The sequence below is a fragment of the Schistocerca gregaria genome, unplaced genomic scaffold, assembly GCF_023897955.1.
Source record: "Schistocerca gregaria isolate iqSchGreg1 unplaced genomic scaffold, iqSchGreg1.2 ptg000451l, whole genome shotgun sequence".
In the NCBI taxonomy this organism is placed as follows: domain Eukaryota; kingdom Metazoa; phylum Arthropoda; class Insecta; order Orthoptera; family Acrididae; genus Schistocerca; species Schistocerca gregaria.
Genome location: NW_026061871.1, coordinates 809,939 through 832,244, shown reverse-complemented (window position 1 = coordinate 832,244; position 22,306 = coordinate 809,939). Strand labels below are relative to the sequence as shown.

Genomic DNA, 22,306 nt, shown 5'->3' with positions numbered 1-22,306 from the left:
TGAGGGTGTCTTTCAGGTTTCGTGCATTCTGTATCGAATCGTAGTTGGCCACAATGAAAGTGGCACGCATTACGTCGAAAATAGAGTTCAGACACCGCTCTGAGTAAGACGAACGTGTTGTCCACCGCTAGACTTCAATGACGTTAAGCCGTGATACCTAAGACAGATCTGCACTCGATGACACCACGATAACAGCCGGTCCCCACACTTACATCTTGCTCTCCTTATGACAGTATACATCATATCAGTCTGTGACGCTGGTTTTGCAACTTCTTGCGTGCGTTTATGTTCGCCCCGACCAACACTTACCATGCACTGACCACAAAACATGGAGGAGCCGGGGCTTGAACCCGAGACCGTCCACACGCTAAGCGAACGATCTGCCAACTGAGCTACAGCTACACACACGACCAAGCCTGGCTATTCTCCATTCTTTGCGACTCTGATGTGCACGGACACGATGGTTGGTTGGTTTGTAGCGGCGAAGGTACCAGAATACAAAGGCGCGGACACGTTCATATACACAAGAGTTCCAAGTAGTTTCGATGCTCTGCTATTACGAATGCAAATTCCGTCTGTTTTGAACGTCTTAAATTGAAAGGGCGGTCACAAATTGGTCCATTTCACTCCTTGTCCACAACCACACAGCACCTGAGGTAACAAGCACATCTCGAGCCCCATTGTGCTCTCCATTGTTCATGCCAACTCAGTGCCTCGCTCTTTGCTACTGTGTAAAACTCTTGTCGTCCAACTGCAAAACACTGGGACACAACAAGTTTCCGCGTCCCCATTGCACTGATCGTACTACGAAACGCTCCCCAAACTTGGCAATCACCCATGCAGATGACTTTTCCGACTTTACACGACGCTCACGCAACGCTCACGCTAGTGACAGCCTTATTTATAGTTCGACGTCGCGCCAAAGCGAATGAGCACATTTCGCCTACGGCTTAGGCCGCTCTTCTAGTGTGGCTGCTCTGTGTCTGCAGGCAGCGAGGGGCTGCAAGCTTCCTGTGTTCGCACCTATATCACCTGTGCTTCCTTGTCAGAGACAGACTATCGCAAAACATACAACTCACTCCATGAATTGATTGCTACGGCATCTGTTATCAGCAGTCACAACCAGCAACACCAGTAGCAGCCGACTGCACGCAAAGAATGGCAACGTGCAGTGGGATTTACGTGATATCGGCGCAATTGTGGATGCTAATCGTTCGCTTGTATCTGCCTACACACCTCTGCCGGTTGGGAATTATTCCACTTGCATGGCAAGGTGCGCATGTAGGTGTGTTAAAAATTCTGGAGGCGCTGGGTATCGATCCCAGTACCTCTCGCACACTAAGCGAGCGCTCTACCATCTGAGCTACGCCCACCCTCCCCGATAACTCGTTGTGCTACATACAGTCATATCAACGTCACAGACCCTTGCACTCCCATTATTCCGCAGACAAACACTACTCTCTATGTATCAGTGAGGGTGTCTTTCAGGTTTCGTGCATTCTGTATCGAATCGTAGTTGGCCACAATGAAAGTGGCACGCATAACGTCGAAAATAGAGTTCAGACACCGCTCTGAGTAAGACGAACGTGTTGTCCACCGCTAGACTTCAATGACGTTAAGCCGTGATACCTAAGACAGATCTGCACTCGATGACACCACGATAACAGCCGGTCCCCACACTTACATCTTGCTCTCCTTATGACAGTATACATCATATCAGTCTGTGACGCTGGTTTTGCAACTTCTTGCGTGCGTTTATGTTCGCCCCGACCAACACTTACCATGCACTGACCACAAAACATGGAGGAGCCGGGGCTTGAACCCGAGACCGTCCACACGCTAAGCGAACGATCTGCCAACTGAGCTACAGCTACACACACGACCAAGCCTGGCTATTCTCCATTCTTTGCGACTCTGATGTGCACGGACACGATGGTTGGTTGGTTTGTAGCGGCGAAGGTACCAGAATACAAAGGCGCGGACACGTTCATATACACAAGAGTTCCAAGTAGTTTCGATGCTCTGGTATTACGAATGCAAATTCCGTCTGTTTTGAACGTCTTAAATTGAAAGGGCGGTCACAAATTGGTCCATTTCACTCCTTGTCCATAACCACACAGCACCTGAGGTAACAAGCACATCTCGAGCCCCATTGTGCTCTCCATTGTTCATGCCAACTCAGTGCCTCGCTCTTTGCTACTGTGTAAAACTCTTGTCGTCCAACTGCAAAACACTGGGACACAACAAGTTTCCGCGTCCCCATTGCACTGATCGTACTACGAAACGCTCCCCAAACTTGGCAATCACCCATGCAGATGACTTTTCCGACTTTACACGACGCTCACGCTAGTGACAGCCTTATTTATAGTTCGACGTCGCGCCAAAGCGAATGAGCACATTTCGCCTACGGCTTAGGCCGCTCTTCTAGTGTGGCTGCTCTGTGTCTGCAGGCAGCGAGGGGCTGCAAGCTTCCTGTGTTCGCACCTATATCACCTGTGATTCCTTGTCAGAGACAGACTATCGCAAAACATACAACTCACTCCATGAATTGATTGCTACGGCATCTGTTATCAGCAGTCACAACCAGCAACACCAGTAGCAGCCGACTGCACGCAAAGAATGGCAACGTGCAGTGGGATTTACGTGAAATCGGCGCAATTGTGGATGCTAATCGTTCGCTTGTATCTGCCTACACACCTCTGCCGGTTGGGAATTATTCCACTTGCATGGCAAGGTGCGCATGTAGGTGTGTTAAAAATTCTGGAGGCGCTGGGTATCGATCCCAGTACCTCTCGCACACTAAGCGAGCGCTCTACCATCTGAGCTACGCCCACCCCCCAGATAACTAGTAGTGCTACATACAGTCATATCAACGTCACAGACCCTTGCACTCCCATTATTCCGCAGACAAACACTACTCTCTATGTATCAGTGAGGGTGTCTTTCAGGTTTCGTGCATTCTGTATCGAATCGTAGTTGGCCACAATGAAAGTGGCACGCATAACGTCGAAAATAGAGTTCAGACACCGCTCTGAGTAAGACGAACGTGTTGTCCACCGCTAGACTTCAATGACGTTAAGCCGTGATACCTAAGACAGATCTGCACTCGATGACACCACGATAACAGCCGGTCCCCACACTTACATCTTGCTCTCCTTATGACAGTATACATCATATCAGTCTGTGACGCTGGTTTTGCAACTTCTTGCGTGCGTTTATGTTCGCCCCGACCAACACTTACCATGCACTGACCACAAAACATGGAGGAGCCGGGGCTTGAACCCGAGACCGTCCACACGCTAAGCGAACGATCTGCCAACTGAGCTACAGCTACACACACGACCAAGCCTGGCTATTCTCCATTCTTTGCGACTCTGATGTGCACGGACACGATGGTTGGTTGGTTTGTAGCGGCGAAGGTACCAGAATACAAAGGCGCGGACACGTTCATATACACAAGAGTTCCAAGTAGTTTCGATGCTCTGGTATTACGAATGCAAATTCCGTCTGTTTTGAACGTCTTAAATTGAAAGGGCGGTCACAAATTGGTCCATTTCACTCCTTGTCCACAACCACACAGCACCTGAGGTAACAAGCACATCTCGAGCCCCATTGTGCTCTCCATTGTTCATGCCAACTCAGTGCCTCGCTCTTTGCTACTGTGTAAAACTCTTGTCGTCCAACTGCAAAACACTGGGACACAACAAGTTTCCGCGTCCCCATTGCACTGATCGTACTACGAAACGCTCCCCAAACTTGGCAATCACCCATACAGATGACTTTTCCGACTTTACACGACGCTCACGCAACGCTCACGCTAGTGACAGCCTTATTTATAGTTCGACGTCGCGCCAAAGCGAATGAGCACATTTCGCCTACGGCTTAGGCCGCTCTTCTAGTGTGGCTGCTCTGTGTCTGCAGGCAGCGAGGGGCTGCAAGCTTCCTGTGTTCGCACCTATATCACCTGTGCTTCCTTGTCAGAGACAGACTATCGCAAAACATACAACTCACTCCATGAATTGATTGCTACGGCATCTGTTATCAGCAGTCACAACCAGCAACACCAGTAGCAGCCGACTGCACGCAAAGAATGGCAACGTGCAGTGGGATTTACGTGAAATCGGCGCAATTGTGGATGCTAATCGTTCGCTTGTATCTGCCTACACACCTCTGCCGGTTGGGAATTATTCCACTTGCATGGCAAGGTGCGCATGTAGGTGTGTTAAAAATTCTGGAGGCGCTGGGTATCGATCCCAGTACCTCTCGCACACTAAGCGAGCGCTCTACCATCTGAGCTACGCCCACCCCCCAGATAACTAGTAGTGCTACATACAGTCATATCAACGTCACAGACCCTTGCACTCCCATTATTCCGCAGACAAACACTACTCTCTATGTATCAGTGAGGGTGTCTTTCAGGTTTCGTGCATTCTGTATCGAATCGTAGTTGGCCACAATGAAAGTGGCACGCATAACGTCGAAAATAGAGTTCAGACACCGCTCTGAGTAAGACGAACGTGTTGTCCACCGCTAGACTTCAATGACGTTAAGCCGTGATACCTAAGACAGATCTGCACTCGATGACACCACGATAACAGCCGGTCCCCACACTTACATCTTGCTCTCCTTATGACAGTATACATCATATCAGTCTGTGACGCTGGTTTTGCAACTTCTTGCGTGCGTTTATGTTCGCCCCGACCAACACTTACCATGCACTGACCACAAAACATGGAGGAGCCGGGGCTTGAACCCGAGACCGTCCACACGCTAAGCGAACGATCTGCCAACTGAGCTACAGCTACACACACGACCAAGCCTGGCTATTCTCCATTCTTTGCGACTCTGATGTGCACGGACACGATGGTTGGTTGGTTTGTAGCCGCGAAGGTACCAGAATACAAAGGCGCGGACACGTTCATATACACAAGAGTTCCAAGTAGTTTCGATGCTCTGGTATTACGAATGCAAATTCCGTCTGTTTTGAACGTCTTAAATTGAAAGGGCGGTCACAAATTGGTCCATTTCACTCCTTGTCCACAACCACACAGCACCTGAGGTAACAAGCACATCTCGAGCCCCATTGTCCTCTCCATTGTTCATGCCAACTCAGTGCCTCGCTCTTTGCTACTGTGTAAAACTCTTGTCGTCCAACTGCAAAACACTGGGACACAACAAGTTTCCGCGTCCCCATTGCACTGATCGTACTACGAAACGCTCCCCAAACTTGGCAATCACCCATACAGATGACTTTTCCGACTTTACACGACGCTCACGCAACGCTCACGCTAGTGACAGCCTTATTTATAGTTCGACGTCGCGCCAAAGCGAATGAGCACATTTCGCCTACGGCTTAGGCCGCTCTTCTAGTGTGGCTGCTCTGTGTCTGCAGGCAGCGAGGGGCTGCAAGCTTCCTGTGTTCGCACCTATATCACCTGTGCTTCCTTGTCAGAGACAGACTATCGCAAAACATACAACTCACTCCATGAATTGATTGCTACGGCATCTGTTATCAGCAGTCACAACCAGCAACACCAGTAGCAGCCGACTGCACGCAAAGAATGGCAACGTGCAGTGGGATTTACGTGAAATCGGCGCAATTGTGGATGCTAATCGTTCGCTTGTATCTGCCTACACACCTCTGCCGGTTGGGAATTATTCCACTTGCATGGCAAGGTGCGCATGTAGGTGTGTTAAAAATTCTGGAGGCGCTGGGTATCGATCCCAGTACCTCTCGCACACTAAGCGAGCGCTCTACCATCTGAGCTACGCCCACCCCCCCGATAACTAGTAGTGCTACATACAGTCATATCAACGTCACAGACCCTTGCACTCCCATTATTCCGCAGACAAACACTACTCTCTATGTATCAGTGAGGGTGTCTTTCAGGTTTCGTGCATTCTGTATCGAATCGTAGTTGGCCACAATGAAAGTGGCACGCATAACGTCGAAAATAGAGTTCAGACACCGCTCTGAGTAAGACGAACGTGTTGTCCACCGCTAGACTTCAATGACGTTAAGCCGTGATACCTAAGACAGATCTGCACTCGATGACACCACGATAACAGCCGGTCCCCACACTTACATCTTGCTCTCCTTATGACAGTATACATCATATCAGTCTGTGACGCTGGTTTTGCAACTTCTTGCGTGCGTTTATGTTCGCCCCGACCAACACTTACCATGCACTGACCACAAAACATGGAGGAGCCGGGGCTTGAACCCGAGACCGTCCACACGCTAAGCGAACGATCTGCCAACTGAGCTACAGCTACACACACGACCAAGCCTGGCTATTCTCCATTCTTTGCGACTCTGATGTGCACGGACACGATGGTTGGTTGGTTTGTAGCGGCGAAGGTACCAGAATACAAAGGCGCGGACACGTTCATATACACAAGAGTTCCAAGTAGTTTCGATGCTCTGGTATTACGAATGCAAATTCCGTCTGTTTTGAACGTCTTAAATTGAAAGGGCGGTCACAAATTGGTCCATTTCACTCCTTGTCCACAACCACACAGCACCTGAGGTAACAAGCACATCTCGAGCCCCATTGTGCTCTCCATTGTTCATGCCAACTCAGTGCCTCGCTCTTTGCTACTGTGTAAAACTCTTGTCGTCCAACTGCAAAACACTGGGACACAACAAGTTTCCGCGTCCCCATTGTACTGATCGTACTACGAAACGCTCCCCAAACTTGGCAATCACCTATACAGATGACTTTTCCGACTTTACACGACGCTCACGCTAGTGACAGCCTTATTTATAGTTCGACGTCGCGCCAAAGCGAATGAGCACATTTCGCCTACGGCTTAGGCCGCTCTTCTAGTGTGGCTGCTCTGTGTCTGCAGGCAGCGAGGGTCTGCAAGCTTCCTGTGTTCGCACCTATATCACCTGTGCTTCCTTGTCAGAGACAGACTATCGCAAAACATACAACTCACTCCATGAATTGATTGCTACGGCATCTGTTATCAGCAGTCACAACCAGCAACACCAGTAGCAGCCGACTGCACGCAAAGAATGGCAACGCGCAGTGGGATTTACGTGAAATCGGCGCAATTGTGGATGCTAATCGTTCGCTTGTATCTGCCTACACACCTCTGCCGGTTGGGAATTATTCCACTTGCATGGCAAGGTGCGCATGTAGGTGTGTTAAAAATTCTGGAGGCGCTGGGTATCGATCCCAGTACCTCTCGCACACTAAGCGAGCGCTCTACCATCTGAGCTACGCCCACCCCCCCGATAACTAGTAGTGCTACATACAGTCATATCAACGTCACAGACCCTTGCACTCCCATTATTCCGCAGACAAACACTACTCTCTATGTATCAGTGAGGGTGTCTTTCAGGTTTCGTGCATTCTGTATCGAATCGTAGTTGGCCACAATGAAAGTGGCACGCATAACGTCGAAAATAGAGTTCAGACACCGCTCAGAGTAAGACGAACGTGTTGTCCACCGCTAGACTTCAATGACGTTAAGCCGTGATACCTAAGACAGATCTGCACTCGATGACACCACGATAACAGCCGGTCCCCACACTTACATCTTGCTCTCCTTATGACAGTATACATCATATCAGTCTGTGACGCTGGTTTTGCAACTTCTTGCGTGCGTTTATGTTCGCCCCGACCAACACTTACCATGCACTGACCACAAAACATGGAGGAGCCGGGGCTTGAACCCGAGACCGTCCACACGCTAAGCGAACGATCTGCCAACTGAGCTACAGCTACACACACGACCAAGCCTGGCTATTCTCCATTCTTTGCGACTCTGATGTGCACGGACACGATGGTTGGTTGGTTTGTAGCGGCGAAGGTACCAGAATACAAAGGCGCGGACACGTTCATATACACAAGAGTTCCAAGTAGTTTCGATGCTCTGCTATTACGAATGCAAATTCCGTCTGTTTTGAACGTCTTAAATTGAAAGGGCGGTCACAAATTGGTCCATTTCACTCCTTGTCCACAACCACACAGCACCTGAGGTAACAAGCACATCTCGAGCCCCATTGTGCTCTCCATTGTTCATGCCAACTCAGTGCCTCGCTCTTTGCTACTGTGTAAAACTCTTGTCGTCCAACTGCAAAACACTGGGACACAACAAGTTTCCGCGTCCCCATTGCACTGATCGTACTACGAAACGCTCCCCAAACTTGGCAATCACCCATGCAGATGACTTTTCCGACTTTACACGACGCTCACGCTAGTGACAGCCTTATTTATAGTTCGACGTCGCGCCAAAGCGAATGAGCACATTTCGCCTAGGGCTTAGGCCGCTCTTCTAGTGTGGCTGCTCTGTGTCTGCAGGCAGCGAGGGGCTGCAAGCTTCCTGTGTTCGTACCTATATCACCTGTGCTTCCTTGTCAGAGACAGACTATCGCAAAACATACAACTCACTCCATGAATTGATTGCTACGGCATCTGTTATCAGCAGTCACAACCAGCAACACCAGTAGCAGCCGACTGCACGCAAAGAATGGCAACGTGCAGTGGGATTTACGTGAAATCGGCGCAATTGTGGATGCTAATCGTTCGCTTGTATCTGCCTACACACCTCTGCCGGTTGGGAATTATTCCACTTGCATGGCAAGGTGCGCATGTAGGTGTGTTAAAAATTCTGGAGGCGCTGGGTATCGATCCCAGTACCTCTCGCGCACTAAGCGAGCGCTCTACCATCTGAGCTACGCCCACCCCCCCGATAACTAGTAGTGCTACATACAGTCATATCAACGTCACAGACCCTTGCACTCCCATTATTCCGCAGACAAACACTACTCTCTATGTATCAGTGAGGGTGTCTTTCAGGTTTCGTGCATTCTGTATCGAATCGTAGTTGGCCACAATGAAAGTGGCACGCATAACGTCGAAAATAGAGTTCAGACACCGCTCTGAGTAAGACGAACGTGTTGTCCACCGCTAGACTTCAATGACGTTAAGCCGTGATACCTAAGACAGATCTGCACTCGATGACACCACGATAACAGCCGGTCCCCACACTTACATCTTGCTCTCCTTATGACAGTATACATCATATCAGTCTGTGACGCTGGTTTTGCAACTTCTTGCGTGCGTTTATGTTCGCCCCGACCAACACTTACCATGCACTGACCACAAAACATGGAGGAGCCGGGGCTTGAACCCGAGACCGTCCACACGCTAAGCGAACGATCTGCCAACTGAGCTACAGCTACACACACGACCAAGCCTGGCTATTCTCCATTCTTTGCGACTCTGATGTGCACGGACACGATGGTTGGTTGGTTTGTAGCGGCGAAGGTACCAGAATACAAAGGCGCGGACACGTTCATATACACAAGAGTTCCAAGTAGTTTCGATGCTCTGGTATTACGAATGCAAATTCCGTCTGTTTTGAACGTCTTAAATTGAAAGGGCGGTCACAAATTGGTCCATTTCACTCCTTGTCCACAACCACACAGCACCTGAGGTAACAAGCACATCTCGAGCCCCATTGTCCTCTCCATTGTTCATGCCAACTCAGTGCCTCGCTCTTTGCTACTGTGTAAAACTCTTGTCGTCCAACTGCAAAACACTGGGACACAACAAGTTTCCGCGTCCCCATTGCACTGATCGTACTACGAAACGCTCCCCAAACTTGGCAATCACCCATACAGATGACTTTTCCGACTTTACACGACGCTCACGCAACGCTCACGCTAGTGACAGCCTTATTTATAGTTCGACGTCGCGCCAAAGCGAATGAGCACATTTCGCCTACGGCTTAGGCCGCTCTTCTAGTGTGGCTGCTCTGTGTCTGCAGGCAGCGAGGGGCTGCAAGCTTCCTGTGTTCGCACCTATATCACCTGTGCTTCCTTGTCAGAGACAGACTATCGCAAAACATACAACTCACTCCATGAATTGATTGCTACGGCATCTGTTATCAGCAGTCACAACCAGCAACACCAGTAGCAGCCGACTGCACGCAAAGAATGGCAACGTGCAGTGGGATTTACGTGAAATCGGCGCAATTGTGGATGCTAATCGTTCGCTTGTATCTGCCTACACACCTCTGCCGGTTGGGAATTATTCCACTTGCATGGCAAGGTGCGCATGTAGGTGTGTTAAAAATTCTGGAGGCGCTGGGTATCGATCCCAGTACCTCTCGCGCACTAAGCGAGCGCTCTACCATCTGAGCTACGCCCACCCCCCCGATAACTAGTAGTGCTACATACAGTCATATCTACGTCACAGACCCTTGCACTCCCATTATTCCGCAGACAAACACTACTCTCTATGTATCAGTGAGGGTGTCTTTCAGGTTTCGTGCATTCTGTATCGAATCGTAGTTGGCCACAATGAAAGTGGCACGCATAACGTCGAAAATAGAGTTCAGACACCGCTCAGAGTAAGACGAACGTGTTGTCCACCGCTAGACTTCAATGACGTTAAGCCGTGATACCTAAGACAGATCTGCACTCGATGACACCACGATAACAGCCGGTCCCCACACTTACATCTTGCTCTCCTTATGACAGTATACATCATATCAGTCTGTGACGCTGGTTTTGCAACTTCTTGCGTGCGTTTATGTTCGCCCCGACCAACACTTACCATGCACTGACCACAAAACATGGAGGAGCCGGGGCTTGAACCCGAGACCGTCCACACGCTAAGCGAACGATCTGCCAACTGAGCTACAGCTACACACACGACCAAGCCTGGCTATTCTCCATTCTTTGCGACTCTGATGTGCACGGACACGATGGTTGGTTGGTTTGTAGCGGCGAAGGTACCAGAATACAAAGGCGCGGACACGTTCATATACACAAGAGTTCCAAGTAGTTTCGATGCTCTGGTATTACGAATGCAAATTCCGTCTGTTTTGAACGTCTTAAATTGAAAGGGCGGTCACAAATTGGTCCATTTCACTCCTTGTCCACAACCACACAGCACCTGAGGTAACAAGCACATCTCGAGCCCCATTGTGCTCTCCATTGTTCATGCCAACTCAGTGCCTCGCTCTTTGCTACTGTGTAAAACTCTTGTCGTCCAACTGCAAAACACTGGGACACAACAAGTTTCCGCGTCCCCATTGCACTGATCGTACTACGAAAAGCTCCCCAAACTTGGCAATCACCCATGCAGATGACTTTTCCGACTTTACACGACGCTCACGCTAGTGACAGCCTTATTTATAGTTCGACGTCGCGCCAAAGCGAATGAGCACATTTCGCCTACGGCTTAGGCCGCTCTTCTAGTGTGGCTGCTCTGTGTCTGCAGGCAGCGAGGGGCTGCAAGCTTCCTGTGTTCGCACCTATATCACCTGTGCTTCCTTGTCAGAGACAGACTATCGCAAAACATACAACTCACTCCATGAATTGATTGCTACGGCATCTGTTATCAGCAGTCACAACCAGCAACACCAGTAGCAGCCGACTGCACGCAAAGAATGGCAACGTGCAGTGGGATTTACGTGAAATCGGCGCAATTGTGGATGCTAATCGTTCGCTTGTATCTGCCTACACACCTCTGCCGGTTGGGAATTATTCCACTTGCATGGCAAGGTGCGCATGTAGGTGTGTTAAAAATTCTGGAGGCGCTGGGTATCGATCCCAGTACCTCTCGCGCACTAAGCGAGCGCTCTACCATCTGAGCTACGCCCACCCCCCCGATAACTAGTAGTGCTACATACAGTCATATCAACGTCACAGACCCTTGCACTCCCATTATTCCGCAGACAAACACTACTCTCTATGTATCAGTGAGGGTGTCTTTCAGGTTTCGTGCATTCTGTATCGAATCGTAGTTGGCCACAATGAAAGTGGCACGCATAACGTCGAAAATAGAGTTCAGACACCGCTCTGAGTAAGACGAACGTGTTGTCCACCGCTAGACTTCAATGACGTTAAGCCGTGATACCTAAGACAGATCTGCACTCGATGACACCACGATAACAGCCGGTCCCCACACTTACATCTTGCTCTCCTTATGACAGTATACATCATATCAGTCTGTGACGCTGGTTTTGCAACTTCTTGCGTGCGTTTATGTTCGCCCCGACCAACACTTACCATGCACTGACCACAAAACATGGAGGAGCCGGGGCTTGAACCCGAGAACCGTCCACACGCTAAGCGAACGATCTGCCAACTGAGCTACAGCTACACACACGACCAAGCCTGGCTATTCTCCATTCTTTGCGACTCTGATGTGCACGGACACGATGGTTGGTTGGTTTGTAGCGGCGAAGGTACCAGAATACAAAGGCGCGGACACGTTCATATACACAAGAGTTCCAAGTAGTTTCGATGCTCTGGTATTACGAATGCAAATTCCGTCTGTTTTGAACGTCTTAAATTGAAAGGGCGGTCACAAATTGGTCCATTTCACTCCTTGTCCACAACCACACAGTACCTGAGGTAACAAGCACATCTCGAGCCCCATTGTGCTCTCCATTGTTCATGCCAACTCAGTGCCTCGCTCTTTGCTACTGTGTAAAACTCTTGTCGTCCAACTGCAAAACACTGGGACACAACAAGTTTCCGCGTCCCCATTGCACTGATCGTACTACGAAACGCTCCCCAAACTTGGCAATCACCCATGCAGATGACTTTTCCGACTTTACACGACGCTCACGCTAGTGACAGCCTTATTTATAGTTCGACGTCGCGCCAAAGCGAATGAGCACATTTCGCCTACGACTTAGGCCGCTCTTCTAGTGTGGCTGCTCTGTGTCTGCAGGCAGCGAGGGGCTGCAAGCTTCCTGTGTTCGCACCTATATCACCTGTGCTTCCTTGTCAGAGACAGACTATCGCAAAACATACAACTCACTCCATGAATTGATTGCTACGGCATCTGTTATCAGCAGTCACAACCAGCAACACCAGTAGCAGCCGACTGCACGCAAAGAATGGCAACGTGCAGTGGGATTTACGTGAAATCGGCGCAATTGTGGATGCTAATCGTTCGCTTGTATCTGCCTACACACCTCTGCCGGTTGGGAATTATTCCACTTGCATGGCAAGGTGCGCATGTAGGTGTGTTAAAAATTCTGGAGGCGCTGGGTATCGATCCCAGTACCTCTCGCACCCAAGTGAGCGCTCTACCATCTGAGCTACGCCCACCCTCCCCGATAACTAGTAGTGCTACATACAGTCATATCAACGTCACAGACCCTTGCACTCCCATTATTCCGCAGACAAACACTACTCTCTATGTATCAGTGAGGGTGTCTTTCAGGTTTCGTGCATTCTGTATCGAATCGTAGTTGGCCACAATGAAAGTGGCACGCATAACGTCGAAAATAGAGTTCAGACACCGCTCTGAGTAAGACGAACGTGTTGTCCACCGCTAGACTTCAATGACGTTAAGCCGTGATACCTAAGACAGATCTGCACTCGATGACACCACGATAACAGCCGGTCCCCACACTTACATCTTGCTCTCCTTATGACAGTATACATCATATCAGTCTGTGACGCTGGTTTTGCAACTTCTTGCGTGCGTTTATGTTCGCCCCGACCAACACTTACCATGCACTGACCACAAAACATGGAGGAGCCGGGGCTTGAACCCGAGACCGTCCACACGCTAAGCGAACGATCTGCCAACTGAGCTACAGCTACACACACGACCAAGCCTGGCTATTCTCCATTCTTTGCGACTCTGATGTGCACGGACACGATGGTTGGTTGGTTTGTAGCGGCGAAGGTACCAGAATACAAAGGCGCGGACACGTTCATATACACAAGAGTTCCAAGTAGTTTCGATGCTCTGGTATTACGAATGCAAATTCCGTCTGTTTTGAACGTCTTAAATTGAAAGGGCGGTCACAAATTGGTCCATTTCACTCCTTGTCCACAACCACACAGCACCTGAGGTAACAAGCACATCTCGAGCCCCATTGTGCTCTCCATTGTTCATGCCAACTCAGTGCCTCGCTCTTTGCTACTGTGTAAAACTCTTGTCGTCCAACTGCAAAACACTGGGACACAACAAGTTTCCGCGTCCCCATTGCACTGATCGTACTACGAAACGCTCCCCAAACTTGGCAATCACCCATGCAGATGACTTTTCCGACTTTACACGACGCTCACGCTAGTGACAGCCTTATTTATAGTTCGACGTCGCGCCAAAGCGAATGAGCACATTTCGCCTACGGCTTAGGCCGCTCTTCTAGTGTGGCTGCTCTGTGTCTGCAGGCAGCGAGGGGCTGCAAGCTTCCTGTGTTCGCACCTATATCACCTGTGCTTCCTTGTCAGAGACAGACTATCGCAAAACATACAACTCACTCCATGAATTGATTGCTACGGCATCTGTTATCAGCAGTCACAACCAGCAACACCAGTAGCAGCCGACTGCACGCAAAGAATGGCAACGTGCAGTGGGATTTACGTGAAATCGGCGCAATTGTGGATGCTAATCGTTCGCTTGTATCTGCCTACACACCTCTGCCGGTTGGGAATTATTCCACTTGCATGGCAAGGTGCGCATGTAGGTGTGTTAAAAATTCTGGAGGCGCTGGGTATCGATCCCAGTACCTCTCGCACACTAAGCGAGCGCTCTACCATCTGAGCTACGCCCACCCTCCCCGACAACTAGTTGTGCTACATACAGTCATATCAACGTCACAGACCCTTGCACTCCCATTATTCCGCAGACAAACACTACTCTCTATGTATCAGTGAGGGTGTCTTTCAGGTTTCGTGCATTCTGTATCGAATCGTAGTTGGCCACAATGAAAGTGGCACGCATAACGTCGAAAATAGAGTTCAGACACCGCTCTGAGTAAGACGAACGTGTTGTCCACCGCTAGACTTCAATGACGTTAAGCCGTGATACCTAAGACAGATCTGCACTCGATGACACCACGATAACAGCCGGTCCCCACACTTACATCTTGCTCTCCTTATGACAGTATACATCATATCAGTCTGTGACGCTGGTTTTGCAACTTCTTGCGTGCGTTTATGTTCGCCCCGACCAACACTTACCATGCACTGACCACAAAACATGGAGGAGCCGGGGCTTGAACCCGAGACCGTCCACACGCTAAGCGAACGATCTGCCAACTGAGCTACAGCTACACACACGACCAAGCCTGGCTATTCTCCATTCTTTGCGACTCTGATGTGCACGGACACGATGGTTGGTTGGTTTGTAGCGGCGAAGGTACCAGAATACAAAGGCGCGGACACGTTCATATACACAAGAGTTCCAAGTAGTTTCGATGCTCTGGTATTACGAATGCAAATTCCGTCTGTTTTGAACGTCTTAAATTGAAAGGGCGGTCACAAATTGGTCCATTTCACTCCTTGTCCACAACCACACAGCACCTGAGGTAACAAGCACATCTCGAGCCCCATTGTGCTCTCCATTGTTCATGCCAACTCAGTGCCTCGCTCTTTGCTACTGTGTAAAACTCTTGTCGTCCAACTGCAAAACACTGGGACACAACAAGTTTCCGCGTCCGCCTTTGCACTGATCGTACTACGAAACGCTCCCCAAACTTGGCAATCACCCATGCAGATGACTTTTCCGACTTTACACGACGCTCACGCTAGTGACAGCCTTATTTATAGTTCGACGTCGCGCCAAAGCGAATGAGCACATTTCGCCTACGGCTTAGGCCGCTCTTGTAGTGTGGCTGCTCTGTGTCTGCAGGCAGCGAGGGGCTGCAAGCTTCCTGTGTTCGCACCTATATCACCTGTGCTTCCTTGTCAGAGACAGACTATCGCAAAACATACAACTCACTCCATGAATTGATTGCTACGGCATCTGTTATCAGCAGTCACAACCAGCAACACCAGTAGCAGCCGACTGCACGCAAAGAATGGCAACGTGCAGTGGGATTTACGTGAAATCGGCGCAATTGTGGATGCTAATCGTTCGCTTGTATCTGCCTACACACCTCTGCCGGTTGGGAATTATTCCACTTGCATGGCAAGGTGCGCATGTAGGTGTGTTAAAAATTCTGGAGGCGCTGGGTATCGATCCCAGTACCTCTCGCACACTAAGCGAGCGCTCTACCATCTGAGCTACGCCCACCCCCCCGATAACTAGTAGTGCTACATACAGTCATATCAACGTCACAGACCCTTGCACTCCCATTATTCCGCAGACAAACACTACTCTCTATGTATCAGTGAGGGTGTCTTTCAGGTTTCGTGCATTCTGTATCGAATCGTAGTTGGCCACAATGAAAGTGGCACGCATAACGTCGAAAATAGAGTTCAGACACCGCTCTGAGTAAGACGAACGTGTTGTCCACCGCTAGACTTCAATGACGTTAAGCCGTGATACCTAAGACAGATCTGCACTCGATGACACCACGATAACAGCCGGTCCCCACACTTACATCTTGCTCTCCTTATGACAGTATACATCATATCAGTCTGTGACGCTGGTTTTGCAACTTCTTGCGTGCGTTTATGTTCGCCCCGACCAACACTTACCATGCACTGACCACAAAACATGGAGGAGCTGGGGCTTGAACCCGAGACCGTCCACACGCTAAGCGAACGATCTGCCAACTGAGCTACAGCTACACACACGACCAAGCCTGGCTATTCTCCATTCTTTGCGAATCTGATGTGCACGGACACGATGGTTGGTTGGTTTGTAGCGGCGAAGGTACCAGAATACAAAGGCGCGGACACGTTCATATACACAAGAGTTCCAAGTAGTTTCGATGCTCTGGTATTACGAATGCAAATTCCGTCTGTTTTGAACGTCTTAAATTGAAAGGGCGGTCACAAATTGGTCCATTTCACTCCTTGTCCACAACCACACAGCACCTGAGTTAACAAGCACATCTCGAGCCCCATTGTGCTCTCCATTGTTCATGCCAACTCAGTGCCTCGCTCTTTGCTACTGTGTAAAACTCTTGTCGTCCAACTGCAAAACACTGGGACACAACAAGTTTCCGTGTCCCCATTGCACTGATCGTACTACGAAACGCTCCCCAAACTTGGCAATCACCCATGCAGATGACTTTTCCGACTTTACACGACGCTCACGCAACGCTCACGCTAGTGACAGCCTTATTTATAGTTCGACGTCGCGCCAAAGCGAATGAGCACATTTCGCCTACGGCTTAGGCCGCTCTTCTAGTGTGGCTGCTCTGTGTCTGCAGGCAGCGAGGGGCTGCAAGCTTCCTGTGTTCGCACCTATATCACCTGTGCTTCCTTGTCAGAGACAGACTATCGCAAAACATACAACTCACTCCATGAATTGATTGCTACGGCATCTGTTATCAGCAGTCACAACCAGCAACACCAGTAGCAGCCGACTGCACGCAAAGAATGGCAACGTGCAGTGGGATTTACGTGAAATCGGCGCAATTGTGGATGCTAATCGTTCGCTTGTATCTGCCTACACACCTCTGCCGCTTGGGAATTATTCCACTTGCATGGCAAGGTGCGCATGTAGGTGTGTTAAAAATTCTGGAGGCGCTGGGTATCGATCCCAGTACCTCTCGCACACTAAGCGAGCGCTCTACCATCTGAGCTACGCCCACCCCCCCGATAACTAGTAGTGCTACATACAGTCATATCAACGTCACAGACCCTTGCACTCCCATTATTCCGCAGACAAACACTACTCTCTATGTATCAGTGAGGGTGTCTTTCAGGTTTCGTGCATTCTGTATCGAATCGTAGTTGGCCACAATGAAAGTGGCACGCATAACGTCGAAAATAGAGTTCAGACACCGCTCTGAGTAAGACGAACGTGTTGTCCACCGCTAGACTTCAATGACGTTAAGCCGTGATACCTAAGACAGATCTGCACCCGATGACACCACGATAACAGCCGGTCCCCACACTTACATCTTGCTCTCCTTATGACAGTATACATCATATCAGTCTGTGACGCTGGTTTTGCAACTTCTTGCGTGCGTTTATGTTCGCCCCGACCAACACTTACCATGCACTGACCACAAAACATGGAGGAGCCGGGGCTTGAACCCGAGACCGTCCACACGCTAAGCGAACGATCTGCCAACTGAGCTACAGCTACACACACGACCAAGCCTGGCTATTCTCCATTCTTTGCGACTCTGATGTGCACGGACACGATGGTTGGTTGGTTTGTAGCGGCGAAGGTACCAGAATACAAAGGCGCGGACACGTTCATATACACAAGAGTTCCAAGTAGTTTCGATGCTCTGGTATTACGAATGCAAATTCCGTCTGTTTTGAACGTCTTAAATTGAAAGGGCGGTCACAAATTGGTCCATTTCACTCCTTGTCCACAACCACACAGCACCTGAGGTAACAAGCACATCTCGAGCCCCATTGTGCTCTCCATTGTTCATGCCAACTCAGTGCCTCGCTCTTTGCTACTGTGTAAAACTCTTGTCGTCCAACTGCAAAACACTGGGACACAACAAGTTTCCGCGTCCCCATTGCACTGATCGTACTACGAAACGCTCCCCAAACTTGGCAATCACCCATGCAGATGACTTTTCCGACTTTACACGACGCTCACGCTAGTGACAGCCTTATTTATAGTTCGACGTCGCGCCAAAGCGAATGAGCACATTTCGCCTACGGCTTAGGCCGCTCTTCTAGTGTGGCTGCTCTGTGTCTGCAGGCAGCGAGGGGCTGCAAGCTTCCTGTGTTCGCACCTATATCACCTGTGCTTCCTTGTCAGAGACAGACTATCGCAAAACATACAACTCACTCCATGAATTGATTGCTACGGCATCTGTTATCAGCAGTCACAACCAGCAACACCAGTAGCAGCCGACTGCACGCAAAGAATGGCAACGTGCAGTGGGATTTACGTGAAATCGGCGCAATTGTGGATGCTAATCGTTCGCTTGTATCTGCCTACACACCTCTGCCGCTTGGGAATTATTCCACTTGCATGGCAAGGTGCGCATGTAGGTGTGTTAAAAATTCTGGAGGCGCTGGGTATCGATCCCAGTACCTCTCGCACACTAAGCGAGCGCTCTACCATCTGAGCTACGCCCAACCCCCCCGATAACTAGTAGTGCTACATACAGTCATATCAACGTCACAGACCCTTGCACTCCCATTATTCCGCAGACAAACACTACTCTCTATGTATCAGTGAGGGTGTCTTTCAGGTTTCGTGCATTCTGTATCGAATCGTAGTTGGCCACAATGAAAGTGGCACGCATAACGTCGAAAATAGAGTTCATACACCGCTCTGAGTAAGACGAACGTGTTGTCCACCGCTGGACTTCAATGACGTTAAGCCGTGATACCTAAGACAGATCTGCACCCGATGACACCACGATAACAGCCGGTCCCCACACTTACATCTTGCTCTCCTTATGACAGTATACATCATATCAGTCTGTGACGCTGGTTTTGCAACTTCTTGCGTGCGTTTATGTTCGCCCCGACCAACACTTACCATGCACTGACCACAAAACATGGAGGAGCCGGGGCTTGAACCCGAGACCGTCCACACGCTAAGCGAACGATCTGCCAACTGAGCTACAGCTACACACACGACCAAGCCTGGCTATTCTCCATTCTTTGCGACTCTGATGTGCACGGACACGATGGTTGGTTGGTTTGTAGCGGCGAAGGTACCAGAATACAAAGGCGCGGACACGTTCATATACACAAGAGTTCCAAGTAGTTTCGATGCTCTGGTATTACGAATGCAAATTCCGTCTGTTTTGAACGTCTTAAATTGAAAGGGCGGTCACAAATTGGTCCATTTCACTCCTTGTCCACAACCACACAGCACCTGAGGTAACAAGCACATCTCGAGCCCCATTGTGCTCTCCATTGTTCATGCCAACTCAGTGCCTCGCTCTTTGCTACTGTGTAAAACTCTTGTCGTCCAACTGCAAAACACTGGGACACAACAAGTTTCCGCGTCCCCATTGCACTGATCGTACTACGAAACGCTCCCCAAACTTGGCAATCACCCATGCAGATGACTTTTCCGACTTTACACGACGCTCACGCTAGTGACAGCCTTATTTATAGTTCGACGTCGCGCCAAAGCGAATGAGCACATTTCGCCTACGGCTTAGGCCGCTCTTCTAGTGTGGCTGCTCTGTGTCTGCAGGCAGCGAGGGGCTGCAAGCTTCCTGTGTTCGCACCTATATCACCTGTGCTTCCTTGTCAGAGACAGACTATCGCAAAACATACAACTCACTCCATGAATTGATTGCTACGGCATCTGTTATCAGCAGTCACAACCAGCAACACCAGTAGCAGCCGACTGCACGCAAAGAATGGCAACGTGCAGTGGGATTTACGTGAAATCGGCGCAATTGTGGATGCTAATCGTTCGCTTGTATCTGCCTACACACCTCTGCCGCTTGGGAATTATTCCACTTGCATGGCAAGGTGCGCATGTAGGTGTGTTAAAAATTCTGGAGGCGCTGGGTATCGATCCCAGTACCTCTCGTGCACTAAGCGAGCGCTCTACCATCTGAGCTACGCCCAACCCCCCCGATAACTAGTAGTGCTACATACAGTCATATCAACGTCACAGACCCTTGCACTCCCATTATTCCGCAGACAAACACTACTCTCTATGTATCAGTGAGGGTGTCTTTCAGGTTTCGTGCATTCTGTATCGAATCGTAGTTGGCCACAATGAAAGTGGCACGCATAACGTCGAAAATAGAGTTCAGACACCGCTCTGAGTAAGACGAACGTGTTGTCCACCGCTAGACTTCAATGACGTTAAGCCGTGATACCTAAGACAGATCTGCACCCGATGACACCACGATAACAGCCGGTCCCCACACTTACATCTTGCTCTCCTTATGACAGTATACATCATATCAGTCTGTGACGCTGGTTTTGCAACTTCTTGCGTGCGTTTATGTTCGCCCCGACCAACACTTACCATGCACTGACCACAAAACATGGAGGAGCCGGGGCTTGAACCCGAGACCGTCCACACGCTAAGCGAACGATCTGCCAACTGAGCTACAGCTACACACACGACCAAGCCTGGCTATTCTCCATTCTTTGCGACTCTGATGTGCACGGACACGATGGTTGGTTGGTTTGTAGCGGCGAAGGTACCAGAATACAAAGGCGCGGACACGTTCATATACACAAGAGTTCCAAGTAGTTTCGATGCTCTGGTATTACGAATGCAAATTCCGTCTGTTTTGAACGTCTTAAATTGAAAGGGCGGTCACAAATTGGTCCATTTCACTCCTTGTCCACAACCACACAGCACCTGAGGTAACAAGCACATCTCGAGCCCCATTGTGCTCTCCATTGTTCATGCCAACTCAGTGCCTCGCTCTTTGCTACTGTGTAAAACTCTTGTCGTCCAACTGCAAAACACTGGGACACAACAAGTTTCCGCGTCCCCATTGCACTGATCGTACTACGAAACGCTCCCCAAACTTGGCAATCACCCATGCAGATGACTTTTCCGACTTTACACGACGCTCACGCTAGTGACAGCCTTATTTATAGTTCGACGTCGCGCCAAAGCGAATGAGCACATTTCGCCTACGGCTTAGGCCGCTCTTCTAGTGTGGCTGCTCTGTGTCTGCAGGCAGCGAGGGGCTGCAAGCTTCCTGTGTTCGCACCTATATCACCTGTGCTTCCTTGTCAGAGACAGACTATCGCAAAACATACAACTCACTCCATGAATTGATTGCTACGGCATCTGTTATCAGCAGTCACAACCAGCAACACCAGTAGCAGCCGACTGCACGCAAAGAATGGCAACGTGCAGTGGGATTTACGTGAAATCGGCGCAATTGTGGATGCTAATCGTTCGCTTGTATCTGCCTACACACCTCTGCCGCTTGGGAATTATTCCACTTGCATGGCAAGGTGCGCATGTAGGTGTGTTAAAAATTCTGGAGGCGCTGGGTATCGATCCCAGTACCTCTCGCACACTAAGCGAGCGCTCTACCATCTGAGCTACGCCCACCCCCCCGATGACTAGTAGTGCTACATACAGTCATATCAACGTCACAGACCCTTGCACTCCCATTATTCCGCAGACAAACACTACTCTCTATGTATCAGTGAGGGTGTCTTTCAGGTTTCGTGCATTCTGTATCGAATCGTAGTTGGCCACAATGAAAGTGGCACGCATAACGTCGAAAATAGAGTTCAGACACCGCTCTGAGTAAGACGAACGTGTTGTCCACCGCTAGACTTCAATGACGTTAAGCCGTGATACCTAAGACAGATCTGCACCCGATGACACCACGATAACAGCCGGTCCCCACACTTACATCTTGCTCTCCTTATGACAGTATACATCATATCAGTCTGTGACGCTGGTTTTGCAACTTCTTGCGTGCGTTTATGTTCGCCCCGACCAACACTTACCATGCACTGACCACAAAACATGGAGGAGCCGGGGCT

At 49.7% G+C, this 22,306-nt stretch overlaps 12 non-coding genes across 12 annotated transcripts; all 12 read right to left on the bottom strand.

Moving 5' to 3' along the window:
• Positions 1 to 1,300: 1,300 nt before the first annotated feature.
• Trnat-agu (transfer RNA threonine (anticodon AGU)) lies at positions 1,301 to 1,374 on the bottom strand. Its single transcript has one exon. It is a non-coding gene; the product is annotated as a tRNA-Thr (tRNA).
• A 1,387-nt stretch (positions 1,375 to 2,761) lies between these two features.
• Trnat-agu (transfer RNA threonine (anticodon AGU)) lies at positions 2,762 to 2,835 on the bottom strand. The gene has a single exon. It is a non-coding gene; the product is annotated as a tRNA-Thr (tRNA).
• A 1,397-nt stretch (positions 2,836 to 4,232) lies between these two features.
• Trnat-agu (transfer RNA threonine (anticodon AGU)) lies at positions 4,233 to 4,306 on the bottom strand. The gene has a single exon. It is a non-coding gene; the product is annotated as a tRNA-Thr (tRNA).
• Positions 4,307 to 5,703: 1,397 nt separating this feature from the next.
• Trnat-agu (transfer RNA threonine (anticodon AGU)) lies at positions 5,704 to 5,777 on the bottom strand. Its single transcript has one exon. It is a non-coding gene; the product is annotated as a tRNA-Thr (tRNA).
• A 1,386-nt stretch (positions 5,778 to 7,163) lies between these two features.
• Trnat-agu (transfer RNA threonine (anticodon AGU)) lies at positions 7,164 to 7,237 on the bottom strand. The gene has a single exon. It is a non-coding gene; the product is annotated as a tRNA-Thr (tRNA).
• A 1,386-nt stretch (positions 7,238 to 8,623) lies between these two features.
• On the bottom strand, positions 8,624 to 8,697 carry Trnat-agu (transfer RNA threonine (anticodon AGU)). Its single transcript has one exon. It is a non-coding gene; the product is annotated as a tRNA-Thr (tRNA).
• A 1,397-nt stretch (positions 8,698 to 10,094) lies between these two features.
• On the bottom strand, positions 10,095 to 10,168 carry Trnat-agu (transfer RNA threonine (anticodon AGU)). Its single transcript has one exon. It is a non-coding gene; the product is annotated as a tRNA-Thr (tRNA).
• Positions 10,169 to 11,554: 1,386 nt separating this feature from the next.
• Trnat-agu (transfer RNA threonine (anticodon AGU)) lies at positions 11,555 to 11,628 on the bottom strand. The gene has a single exon. It is a non-coding gene; the product is annotated as a tRNA-Thr (tRNA).
• A 2,847-nt stretch (positions 11,629 to 14,475) lies between these two features.
• Positions 14,476 to 14,549, bottom strand: Trnat-agu (transfer RNA threonine (anticodon AGU)). The gene has a single exon. It is a non-coding gene; the product is annotated as a tRNA-Thr (tRNA).
• Positions 14,550 to 15,937: 1,388 nt separating this feature from the next.
• Positions 15,938 to 16,011, bottom strand: Trnat-agu (transfer RNA threonine (anticodon AGU)). Its single transcript has one exon. It is a non-coding gene; the product is annotated as a tRNA-Thr (tRNA).
• A 1,397-nt stretch (positions 16,012 to 17,408) lies between these two features.
• Trnat-agu (transfer RNA threonine (anticodon AGU)) lies at positions 17,409 to 17,482 on the bottom strand. Its single transcript has one exon. It is a non-coding gene; the product is annotated as a tRNA-Thr (tRNA).
• A 4,308-nt stretch (positions 17,483 to 21,790) lies between these two features.
• Positions 21,791 to 21,864, bottom strand: Trnat-agu (transfer RNA threonine (anticodon AGU)). The gene has a single exon. It is a non-coding gene; the product is annotated as a tRNA-Thr (tRNA).
• Between the last annotated feature and the right edge of the window lie 442 nt (positions 21,865 to 22,306).